Raw genomic sequence first — 13,748 nt, 5'->3', positions numbered from 1 at the left:
CCCTCCAAATTTGGGCCTTTTCACCCAGTAATCACCTTTTGGCCTCTGGAACCCATACAGTTGGACTGAGTGGTGTCAAATTGGACTCCACGGCAGCCCTAGCCACCCTCGACCTGTGGGTGAGATGGGGGGTAAATCGGAGCAAGTGACCAAAATGACCAAAAATCCAAAAAATCTGAAAGGACCCCATGAATTTAGCCGAAAATTTGAAGGTGACCGATTTGGTCCAATCTTGCCCCACAGGGAGAGAGTCGGTCAAAGTCCACAGCAAGGTAAACATGAGCAGCTTGAGTGTAGGGGCGTGGCAGTAGCACCCCTCCAAATTCTGGCCTTTTCACTCAGTAATCACCTTTTGGCCTCTGGCACCCATACCGTTGGCCTGAGTGGTGTCAAATTGGACTCCACGGCAGCCCTAGTCGCCCTTGACCTGTGGGTGAGATTGCGGGTAAATCGGAGCAAGTTATCAAAATGACATAAATCCAAATTCGAAGATCACCGATTTGGTCCAAACATGCCCCACAGGGAGAAAATCGGTCAAAGTGCACAGCAAGGTAACCATGAGCAGCCTGAGTCTAAAGGCATAGCAGTAGCACCCCTCCAAATTTGGGCCTTTTCACCCAGTAATCACCTTTTGGCCTCTGGCACCCATACCGTTGGCCTGAGTGGTGTCAAATTGGACTCCACGACAGCCCTAGCCGCCCTCGACCTGTGGATGAGATGGCAGGTAAATCGGAGCAAGTGACCAAAATGACTCAAAATCCAAAAAATCTCAATTAAGCCGAAAATTCGAAGGTGACCGATATGGTCCAAACTTGCCCCACATGGAGAGAGTCGGTCAAAGTGCACAGCAAGGTAAGCATGAGTAGCCTGAGTTTAAGGGCGTGGCAGTAGCACCCCTCCAAATTTGGGCCTTTTCACCCAGTAATCACCTTTTGGCCTCTGGCACCCATACCGTTGGCCTGAGTGGTGTCAAATTGGACTCCATGGCAGCCCTAGCCACCCTCGACCTGTGGGTGAGATGGCGGGTAAATCGGAGTGTGTGACCATAATGACCTAAAATCCAAAAATATCTCATGAATATAGCCGAAAATTCGAAGGTGACCGATTTAGTCCAAACTTGCCCCACAAGGAGAGAGTCGGTCAAAGTGCACAGAAAGGTAAGCATGAGCACCCTGAGTCCAAGGGCGTGGCAGTGGTAACCCTCCACATTTGGGCCTTTTCACCCAGTAATCACCTTTTGGCCTCTGGCACCCATACCGTTGGCCTGAGTGGTGTCAAATTGGATTCCACGGCAGCCCTAGCCGCCCTCAACCTGTAGGTGAGATGGCGGGTAAATCGGAGCAAATTCAAAAAATCGGAGTAAATCCAAAAAATCTCAAATGTCACCGATTTGGTCCAATCTTGCCCCATAGGGAGAGAGTCGGTCAAAGTGCACAGCAAGGTAAGCATGAGCAGCCTAAGTCCAAGGGCGTGGGAGTGGCATGCCTCCAAATTTGGGCCTTTTCACCCAGTAATCACCTGTTGGCCTCTGGCACCCATACCGTTGGCCTGAGTGGTGTCAAATTGGACTCCACGACAGCCCTAGCCGCCCTCGACCTGTGGGTCAGATGTCGGGTAAATCGGAGCAAGTGACCAAAATGACCCAAAATCCAAAAAATCTCAAAGGATTAACCCCATCAATTTAGCCGAAAATTCGAAGGTGACCGATTTGGTCCAAACCTGCCCCACAGGGAGAGAGTCGGTCAAAGTGCACAGCAAGGTAAACATGAGCAGCCTGAGTCCAAGGGCGTGGCAGTGGCACCCCTCCAAATTTGGGCCTTTTCACCCAGTAATCACCTTTTGGCCTCTGGCACCCATACCGTTGGCCTGAGTGGTGTCAAATTGGACTCCACGGCAGCCCTAGCCACCCTCTACCTGTGGCTGTGATGGCGGGTAAATCGGAGCAAGTGACCAAAATGACCCAAAATCCAAAAAAATCTCAATCAAATCCCCATCAAATCCCCATCAATTTAGCCGAAAATTCGATGGTCACCGATTTGGTCCAAAAATACCCCACAGGGAGAGAGTCGGTCAAAGTGCACAGCAAGGTAAGCATGAGCAGCCTGAGTCCAAGGGTGTGGCAGTAGCACCCCTCCACATTTGGGCCTTTTCACCCAGTAATCACCTTTTGGCCTCTGGCACCCATACCGTTGGACTGAGTGGTGTCAAATTGGACTCCACGGCATCCCTAGCCGCCCTTGACCTATGGGTGTGATGGCGGGTAAATCGGAGCAGGTGACCAAAATGACCCAAAATCTAAAAAATCTCAAAGGACCCCATCAATTTAGCCGAAAATTCGAAGGTGACCGATTTGGTCCAAACTTGCCCCACAGGGAGAGAGTCGGTCAAAGTGCACAGCAAGTTAAGCATGAGCAGCCTGAGTCCAAGGGCGTGGCAGTGGCACCCCTTCAAATTTGGGCCTTTTCACCCAGTAATCACCGTTTGGCCTCTGGCACCCATACCGTTGGCTTAAGTGGTGTCAAATTTGACTCCACGGCAGCCCTAGCCATCCTCAACCTGTGGGTGAGATGGCGGGTAAATCGGAGCAAGTGACCAAAATGACCCAAAATCCAAAGAATCTAAATCAATATAGCCGAAAATTCGAAGGTGACCGATTTGGTCCAAACTTGCCCCACAGGGAGAGAGTCGGTCAAAATGCACAGCAAGGTAAACATGAGCATCCTGAGTCCAAGGGCGTGGCAGTGGCACCCCTCCAAATTTTGGCCTTTTCACCCAGTAATCACCTTTTGGCCTCTGGCACCCATACCGTTGGCCTGAGTGGTGTCAAATTGGACTCCACGGCAGCCCTAGCCGCCCTCGACCTGTGGGTGAGATGGCGGGTAAATCGGAGCGAGTGACCAAAATGACCAAAAATCCAAATTATCTCATGAATTTAGCCGCAAATTCGAAGGTGACCGATTTAGTCGAAACTTTCCCCACAGGGAGAGAGTCGGTCAAAGTGCACAGCAAGGTAAGCAAGAGCAGCCTGAGTCCAAGGGCGTGGCAGTGGCACCCCTCCAAATTCTGGCCTTTTCACTCAGTAATCACCTTTTGGCCTCTGATACCCATACCGTTGGCCTGAGTGGTGTCAAATTGGACTCCACGGCAGCCCTAGCCGCCCTCGACCTATGGGTGAGATGGCGGGTAAATCGGAGCAAGTGACCAAAATGACCCAAAATCCAAAAAATCTCAAACGATTTAACCCCATGAATTTAGCCGAAAATTCGAAAGTGACCGATATGGTTCAAACATGCCCCACTGGGAGAGAGTCGGTCAAAGTGCACAGCAAGGTAACCATGAGCAGCCTGAGTGTAAGGGCGTGGCAGTAGCACCCCTCCAAATTTGGGCCTTTTCACCCAGTAATCACCTTAAATGACCAAAAATCCAAAAAATCTCAAAGTATTAACTGCTCCATCACCCCACTAACCAGCTCCTCCACCTCTTCCACTACCCAGGCAGCTGCTGCTCCACCTCTTCCACTAACCAGGCAGCTGCTGCTCATCCACCTGTTCCTCTACCAACTAGACAGCCAGCAGCCCTCCTCCTGTTTCTCCTTCTCTTCCTCAAACTAGAGGTTTACTCTGAAGTTTTCAGGCAAAGAATTGCGCCCAGCCACTCCCTCTGTCGGCTCGGCCAACCCACGCCAAAGGTATGAGGGCATGTTTATTTGTGATATTGTTATCTATTCTCTCCATTAAGAAAAAATGGATAATAAAGAATTACTCCAGATAGAAGTTGTTTGTGTACGTAGCAAAATCCTCCAGCGTTTCATCATCAGTGCTAGTGTACTAATACTTGCTTACAAGCGTATTAATAGTACAAATGTCCTAGTATCAGTGAACTTGCACTAGTGAATTAGTGTACTAGTGTATTGGTATACGTGTACCAGTGTGCGTGTACTAGGGTACGTGTAGTGTTATGTTCCCATTCTCTTGGGACTTGTTTACTGAAATTAAAAAGCGTGGTATAGGCAAGTAATGCCGATGTCTTGTCGGCGAAACACAATTCTTTATGCAAAACTGACATATTACACATTCAGGAGCACCGCGAATAATTTGGTTTACGTATTGCAATTTAGACATTATGGAATAATTGCCCCTCCAAATTTGGGCCTTTTCACCCAGTAATCACCTTTTGGCCTCTGGCACCCATACCGTTGGCCTAAGTGGTGTCAAATTGGACTCCACGGCAGCCCTAGCCGCCCTCGACCTGTGGGTCAGATGGCGGGTATATCGGAGCAAGTGACCAAAATCACCCAAAATCCAAAAAATCTCAAAGGATTAACCCCATCAATTTAGCCGAAAATTCGAAGGTCACCGATTTGTCCAAACTTGTCCCACAGGGAGAGAGTCCGTCAAAGTGCACAGCAAGGTAAACATGAGCAAACCTGAGTCCAAGGGCGTGGCAGTGGCACCCCTCCAAATTTGGGCCTTTTCATCCAGTAATCACCTTTTGGCCTCTGGCACCCATACCGTTGGCCTGAGTGTTGTCAAATTGGACTCCACGGCAGCCCTAGCCGCCCTCGACCTGTGGGTGAGATGGCGGGTAAATCGGAGCAAGTGACCAAAATGACCCAAAATCCAAAAAATCTCAAATGACCCAAAATCCAAAAAATCTCAAACCCCATCAATTTAGCCGAAAATTCGAAGGTGACCGATTTGGTCCAAACTTGCCCCACAGGGAGAGAGTCGGTCAAAGTGCACAGCAAGGTAAACATGAGCAGCCTGAGTCCAAGGGCGTGGGAGTGGCACCCCTCCAAATTTGGGCCTTTTCATCCAGTAATCACCTTTTGGCCTCTGGCACCCATACCGTTGGCCTGAGTGGTGTCAAATTGGACTCCACGGCAGCCCTAGCCGCCCTCGAACTGTGGGTGAGATGGCGGGTAAATCGGAGCAAGTGACCAAAATGACCCAAAATCCAAAAAATCTCAAAGGACCCCATGAATTTAGCCGAAAATTCGAATGTTACCGATTTGGTCCAAACTTGCCCCACAGGGAGAGAGTCGGTCAAAGTGCACAGCAAGGTAAATATGAGCAGCCTGAGTCCAAGGGCGTGGCAGTGGCACCCCTCCAAATTTGGGCCTTTTCATCCAGTAATCACCTTTTGGCCTCTGGCACCCATACCGTTGGCCTGAGTGGTGTCAAATTGGATTCCACGGCGGCCCTAGCCGCCCTCGACCTGTGGGTGAGATGGCGGGTAAATCGGAGTAAGTGACGAAAATGACCCAAAATCCAAAAAATCTCAAAGGCCCCCATGAATTTAGCTGAAAATTTGAAGGTGACCGATTTGGTCCAAACTTGCCCGACAGGTAGGTTCTCGAAGACCTTTGTCAAGGTATATTACAGTGAAATGCTAGTTTCTTGGTACAAACGCTGCATCCTTCACTACTGTCTTTGGAATTCACAGACATTCTTGTTACGGGGAAAGAAAGTCATGGGTGAGATTCCCCAAAGACTTTTTGTTACATGCAATCCCAGGGCAGTGGGTGAGATGAAGGGATGACCCATCATCCAGTAGGATACAAGAAAAGAGGGAGGGAGGGAGGGGGGTGGATGGGAATGGAGTATGTGGGGATGGAATGGGCGGGAGTGGAATTATGCCTATTTATTCGATTCTTAACTTGCATGCCTCACCCCCCCCTCTCCAAACTGGTCCTCAGTCTGGTAGATAAGCCATGAGGAATGACTAAAAGTACTGGGCCTACCAACTTTGAAAGATCGAAGAGAAAGAGATGACATAATTACAGTGTTCAGGTCATTAAAGAAGATAGAAGAGATCTGATTAAAGATGAGAGGGCTTTAAAAGGTCATGGAAGTAAATTAATAAAAGATGTGATGAGAGATGTATATATATGTGGAATAGCTTAGAAGGTGATATAGCCCAAGCTCAAACAGTACATGAATTCAAAGCTAAATATAGTTGGAAATCAAAGATATAGATTAAGTTGGAACTGTACATGAATTTGAGTCTAGGGATGTTAGAAAATTAGGGAATAGGAGATGGGACCCAATGAGCGTTGCTCCTTTCCTGTATACTACAATTAAATAAATATAAGACTCTCCCTCATGATTCCCCTCACCTCCACAGAGGCTGGGGTAGACTCCAAAGAACAAACATGGTCAGGTTACGGGGAGAGGAGTGTCCAGATAAATGGTTTGCAATCTTAATGAATATCAGCATCACTGGAATCACATGAAATACTATAGGACCAGGGGTACCCACAGGAAAACACATTAGGCTTAAAAGCATTCACTGTGTGCCTATAGTTCCGCATTATGCCCTCACAATGTAGCCCTGCACCCCAACCCCCAGGGTTGGCAGGAAGAATGAGTGAAATATCACCAGAATTCCATGAATGAAATCAAAATACTGATTCCTCTCATTTTTGGGTAAGAAATAAATTACCCTACTCAAACCCAACCTAACATAATCTAAGTAAAAGATAAAAAACTCGCATGTATTTTCACTATTTAAGTTTTTGTTTTTTAAAGATATTTTTCATATAAACTTTTTTTTTGGTTCAGAAGATATTGCCACATAAATAATAAGAGCACTATTTGATAACAAAATTAATATACTACACTTACTTCAGCTACTCATCTTTCCACCATCATTAAGTGACCATATATAGTGAAAAAGGGGAGCATACACACATTATGCAACCAAAAAATACTTTGTCAGATAAAGCATACCTATGGCGCAGCGAATTACTCTGCTGCGCATAGGGGGTTAGCGTAACGAGTGCCCTCTTCTCTGCGTTACGTAACGTAAACAACGCGGAAGGGGTAAAAATCCACGGAGTACTCGTCGCTATGCTTTATTGGCAATAGAAAACACGACTTTCTCATCTTCACACAACAGGTGCTGCCATTGAAACTATGGCAGCAGACAGTAATTGGGAGGAAGAGTAGAAGTAGTAGATGAAAAAACTGTAAAACAATCCAGAGCGACGCTCGTTACTAACAGCTTTTATACAGAATTACAAATAATCTGAACATGAAATACGAGCAGCTTAAGGCTAAATTCATTATGACATACAAGAAACGATATACCAGATCTAAAACTAAATTCGGCTCAAAAACTCACTGAGTAGGCCGCGAAGGGAGCGGGTATACAACTGAAGGCGTTCCAAACCACACTGGCTGGAGGTGTGACGTGACATCACACCACAGCAACCGGTTCTTACACACCTTCTTAAGTCTAATTCTTAAAGTGAACATTGTACAAATAATGAGATGTTATCTTGCAGCACAGCTTGCAGACAACTTACAAGGTAGGATTTTCGAGCAGAAAAGGCCTCTGCTCGAAATATACTTAAAATTAAAGCATTACAAAAAACAAAATTGAAAACCTCTTCCGAGGGGAAACGAGCCTTACGACAAAAAATATGTAAACATGGGGATACACGGACGTATAAAAAAGCCCCGTTACCTCTCGTAACGGCACACTCCCTTCCTAATTTTCAAGGGGGAAAAATTACCAAATCTATTGACCTAGCAACACAAGCTCAGAAATGGGTCTTACATATTCATGGGCTTTGTTGTTTACCACAACTCTTACTTGGACCTTCCTGACTAAATCATCCTTGCTAGGGAATACTTTGTTTACAATACCCAAGGGCCACTGTCCTTGGGGACACTCTTGATTTTTTACCAACACTACATCATCCACCTTTACATTTGGAGAGGAATTGACCCACTTTCTTCTGGGTTGCAAAGAGGAAAGATACTCTTTCTTCCATCTCTTCCAGAATTCCTCAGCAAGGTGATGGACATGCTTCCATTGAGATTTGTATACTGCCTTAATATCTATCTCTTCAGGAAGAGTTACAGGAATATCAGTTTTCTGAGTGAGAAGGATGGACGGAGACAAAATGAAAGGACTACTAGGGTCCGAGGAAACAGGAACTAAAGGTCTGGAATTCACGATCTTACATACTTCTGCAAAGAAGGTTACTAACACCTCATGTGTTAATGCCTTGGGGTGATGGTTAGTCAGTATCACATTCATGATGTTGCGGACTATCCCCACCATACGCTCCCATGCTCCACCCATGTGAGAAGCATGAGGAGGGTTAAACAACCAAGTGCAACCTTGACTTGACAAGAAACTATTGACATCACCACCTTCATCGGTAATGGCAAGCAAGTTCAGTGCTTTGACAGCACCTACAAAGTTCGTGCCTCTGTCAGAACGCATCATCTTAACTGGGCCACGAATACAGATGAATCTCTTTAAGGCATTGATGAAGGAAGAAGTACTCAATTCTTCTACAGTCTCTATGTGGATAGCTCTGGAAACAAGACAGGTGAACAGAACGCCCCATCTTTTACTTTCGAGGAAGGAACTTCTAGTGCGCCGAGTTTTTATATGCCAGGGGCCAAAGAGGTCAACTCCTACATAGGAAAATGGCGGATTGGGAGTAAGTCTATCGATGGGTAAGTCTCCCATCTTCTGAACACATACCCTACCTCTTACCCTTTTACAGGTGACGCATTTGGAAATGACCTTAGAAATGGTACGTTTCCCTCCCAAAATCCAGAAACCACCTGTACGGACGGCTCCTTCTGTAATCACTCTCCCTTGGTGGTGCACTGTCTCATGGTAGTGACGGATCAACAACAAGCCTAAGTGGGATTCCTTTGGAATAATAATAGGCCTTGCAAGCATACCAAGTACATCACCGCCTTGACTCAACCTGCCTCCTACACGAAGTAGGCCCTTCTGGTCTAAATAAGGAGACAGAGATGCAATGGGACTGGAAGGAGGTAAACAAACTTCACCTTGCAATTTAGTCATGGCAGACGAGAAATAATCCTTTTGGTATGTCTGAACAATGAGATCAGCTGCATCTTCTAGTTGATCGGGTGACTTATGTTTGTTGTACATATGCCAACCTGAACAACACTTGTTACCTTGTTTGAAAGAACGGGCTATATGCTTAAGGAGAGCTACCGCTCTTACAAGTCTCCTCCAACAGGAGAAATTAGAGAACCTCTGAGCTAATGACGCAATTGCAGGCTCTACATTGCTCTTGTTTGCACTAACAAGGGGTTCAGACTCAATTGTGTAGTCTGATACCTTTACTTCTTTATCTGTCTCAGGGCTTACAAGAGGAAAACTTCCACTGGTGGATACAACATCCTCAAATAAGCTTGAGGGACCTGACAACCAATCACTCTGATTTAGGTCGGTTATTTCAAGACCGCGGGTAGCCAGGTCTGCTGGATTACAATCTGTAGGTACATAATGCCATTGGTTAGGTTCGGTGGACGACCTAATGTGGTCTACTCTGTTACTCACGTAGACATGAAATCTACGCCTCTCATTATGAATATAGCCCAAGACAATCGTGCTGTCAGAATAGAAATGCCTTGCGTCTAAGGTTTTGTCTAAGCAATCCGAGATGGAATTACTGAGATTAACTGCCATCACTGCAGCACACAACTCTAACCTGGGAATAGTATGACCATGGTTGGGAGCTACTTTAGCTTGTCCCCTCACAAAACACACCTGGTAGCTTTTGGTATCACTAAAAACTTTAAGATATGATACAGCTCCTACTGCTACTCTGGAAGCATCTGAAAAGGTATGAAGCTCTATCCTGTGAGCTTGAGACAAAGAAATACTAGCAAACTGACGATTGATGCTTATGTCCTTGAGGTTCCTTAAGGACGTTAGCCATCTGGACCATTTGGTATGGATCTTAGCTGGTATGGGTTCATCCCAACCACACTTTAGATTGGTTATCTCTCTTAGGAGTAGTTTTCCCACTATTATTACTGGAGCTAAGAATCCCATGGGGTCAAACAGACTATTTACAACAGACAGTATCCCTCTTTTTGTCGAAGGCTTGTCTGAATCCATGAACTTATAGACGAAAACGTCTCTTTGGATGTCCCATAAGAGGCCCAGGCTAGACTGCATAGGCATAGAGTCAGAAGTTAGGTTCAGCTCCTGAAGGTTATCAGCCAGCTCACTGGTGGCAAACTTTTCCAGCACTTCCTTACTGTTGGAAGTGATCTTGTGCAAGCGCAGGCGTCCTCCTTCTTGGAGTGCTGACTTAGAGTCTTGGATTAACTTGTAAGCAGTCTCCGCATCTGGCAGAGATGCTAACCCATCATCCACGTAGAAATTGTTCTCTATGAAATAGCGAACTTCAGGAGAGGCATTTTCTACAGACTTACGCAAGCCATAGGTGGCAATGGCGGGAGATGGCGTGTTCCCAAAAACGTGAACAGTCATCCTATACTCAATCAACCTTTTATCAGGGTCGTTATCTTTGTACCAAAAGAATCTGAGGTAATCTCTTTGCTCAGTCTTCACTTTGAAATTGTAGAACATCTGTTCTACATCAGCTGCCACTGCTACAGCTTCCTGGCGGAAACGTAGAAGAATCCCGAGAATACTGTTTGTCATATCAGGACCTGACATCAGCATATCATTTAGGGAGAACTCTCTGGATTTGGCAGAAGAGTCGAACACAACCCTGATCTTGTCAGGTTTCTTAGGGTGGTACACCCCAAACAATGGAAGATACCAGCACTTCTGATCAGACTTCAATGGTGGTGCAACCTCAGCATGCCCACGATCTAACATCTTTTGCATGAAGGCCATCATATGCTGACGTTTTTTCAGGCTTTGTGCTGAGGCTACGATGGAGAGACAGTGTGCGGTGCCACACAAAGTCTCTATTATTACTGGTGGCTACAACATTAGGACGGAAAGGCAGTGGCGCGACCCAATGACCACTTTGATCCTTGCGGAACTCGGAGTTCATAACATCTAAGAACTTCCTGTCTTCAATCGACAGGGCAGCCTTGTCATCATCTTTGGTTACCTTGAACAAATCATCCTTTACTTCAGAAACATGAATCTGGTTACCACATGGTGCGACTATAGAGGGACGTCTATCATGTACAAAGGATGTTTTGAAACTGCTAATGCTACGATGGAGAGACAGTGTGCGGTGCCACACAAAGTCTCTATTATTACTGGTGGCTACAACATTAGGACGGAAAGGCAGTGGCGCGACCCAATGACCACTTTGATCCTTGCGGAACTCGGAGTTCATAACATCTAAGAACTTCCTGTCTTCAATCGACAGGGCAGCCTTGTCATCATCTTTGGTTACCTTGAACAAATCATCCTTTACTTCAGAAACATGAATCTGGTTACCACATGGTGCGACTATAGAGGGACGTCTATCATGTACAAAGGATGTTTTGAAACTGCTAATGACAGAAGGCATACAAGTGCCATGGAGACACACTTCCCTAATGATTGCCCAACCCAGACTGGTCTGTTGAGCTAGAGGGGCATTGACAGGTCCAATTCTCTTGTCAAAAATGTAATGAGCTGAAGGCACATCTCGACCAATGATGAGTAGAATCTCAGCTTCAGGGACCAGAGGTGGAATACATTCGGCCAGGTCGGACAGATGGGGATAACCACGAGCTATGGCGGGGGTGGGTATCTCTTCTCTTACATTGGGAATGCTGTCGCATTCCACTAACTGAGGGATATGTACCTCTTGTGAGTTATGCCAAGACACGATGGTGTAATTTTTGGTGGTGCGCCCAGAAGCGCCCGTTACACCTGCACAGGTAGCTAGACGATATGAAACCCGTTTGCTCAGCTTGTCAAACAAATCGAAAAACTCAGACCTTGCTAAAGAGCAATTGCACTGATCGTCTAGGATGGCATAACACCACACTCCGAGCTCTGGCTTACTTTCAGGATAGACCTTTACCAAGAAGGTCTTGGCGCAGGACTTACTCGTGGAAGTGGGGTTACTGCATATCAAGGTACATTTGGAATTGACCGCAGCATCCTCCCCTCCCTGAGTCTTTACTACGGGGGTAAGAACATTTGGAAGCGGCACTTGATTGACTACAGGGGAGCGAGGTGTTTTATCTTGAGCAACCTCCCTTCCATGCTGTGTAACCGCTTGAGTCGAACTCCTCTTCGACCTGGGTTCATCGTGATGTAAGGCAGTCACATGAGTATGGGCCTTACAGAGTTTGCAGAAAGTTCTCTCTTTGCAGCTGGAAGGAGGATGGTTACCTTTGCAACATCTGTTGCACACTCCTTTATCGTTTAAGAAAACCTTCCTCTCGCTCACAGACATGGTGCGAAAAGCCCTGCAGAAATCCAAATGGTGTACGTAGGCATCATGGTAGACGCAAAAATCTCCCTTTTCTGCCTTTCTTTGCTCGGTAGGACTAGCAGCGCCAACAGACCTGTCAGCGCCCGTGGTCGACTTACTGCCACTAGACAACATGGTGTCAGTCTTCTTCACACGCACTTGAGGAAACTTAGAGGGAGGTGGCTTCTCTGGTTTCACAAAACCATCGGCTCCAAGATTTTGATAAGAGAAACATGGATCATTCTCGACCCTTGCCATCTCCTTCACAAACTCAATGAAGAAGGAGAAAGGTGGGTACGGCACACCGTGAGCAGTCTTGTAGTTCATGGGTCTGCCAGTCCACGCTTTCTGTATACAGGGTGGAAGTTTTGCGACAATGGGATTGATACCTGACGAGGCATCATAATATGCAAACAGTGTACTGTATACAGGGTTAGCCTTCAGGTCGTATAACCTTAAGGTGTCTCTAGGTGAAATCCTAGAGAAGTTGGCGAGCTTCTTTTTTATCGAAGTCTCAATGATCGAAGGGGCAGCAAACCTGTCATCCAAGCGCTCCCAAATTCTACTGCACGCCAGGTTTGGATTCTTGGCATTTGAGTTTCTGGTTGTACGGGCCCATTCTTTAGACTCAGGACCTAGGTACTTAACTAACAGGTCTATTTCCTCCTTACGTGAGGTGCCTAACTCTTGCACGATTCCTTGAAACTCTCCTTCCAAACAGCATAGTCTTCCGCAGTATCATCAAACGTAGACAGCCTGCTAAGAAGTATATCCTTCCGCAAGAAGAACTTGCTCAAATCGGCAGAATTGGAGGTTGTCCCCAATCTAGGAGATGCACTCCGAGGAGGTTTTACTACAGGTGGTGACGCATAAGAACCATGGTTAGCAACAGGTTGCTGCGCAGGTTGCACAGACCTCACCTTTACTTTTTCGATACGAGGTTCAAAACTGAAAGGAACATTGTTAGCAGGCTGTGAGTTAACTCTGAAATCAGAACAGGGCTTGAAAACAGGGCTTTCAGGGTTCAAGCCTACCGGATCCTTCCGACTAGCGGAAACATCAACTATACCACCCTGTTGTTCCACATATAGATGGGTGCGGGTAGCAACTGTATCTTTTAATTGGTCCCAGTCACTGCACGTTTCCCAATCATCGTCGGCTCCTAAATGCCTAAGTTCGACTTCGGCTTCTTCCAACTCCTTTTGCTGTGTCAGAACTTTGAACTTGGCCTGCATTTCAGCCTTTTCTTTCATAAGCCGACCCTCCTGTTCGGCAAACTTGACTCTGATACGAGCGGTCTCCACCTTGGCTCGTTGCTTCCTTGCAACACTAACACTGGTGCTACTGGAACGACCTGACCTAACCGACCTTCTTGAACTGCCCTTCGTGGAAGGGGGCATACAAAACTCAGAGTGGTCGACGAGGGATAAAGGAACTTGACTGGACTTCGGGTCATCTTGTAAAAACGGTTCAGTGTGGTGTTCCTCTTCCGTGACTTCAACTGAGGAAGAGGAAGCATAATTACTGATTACCTGACGAAAAGATGCCTGAAAATCCCTGT

Source organism: Oratosquilla oratoria, chromosome 38, assembly GCF_046742065.1.
Source record: "Oratosquilla oratoria isolate Oo_2021 chromosome 38, ASM4674206v1, whole genome shotgun sequence".
In the NCBI taxonomy this organism is placed as follows: Eukaryota; Metazoa; Arthropoda; class Malacostraca; order Stomatopoda; family Squillidae; genus Oratosquilla; species Oratosquilla oratoria.
Note: the sequence above shows the minus strand (reverse complement) of the source record.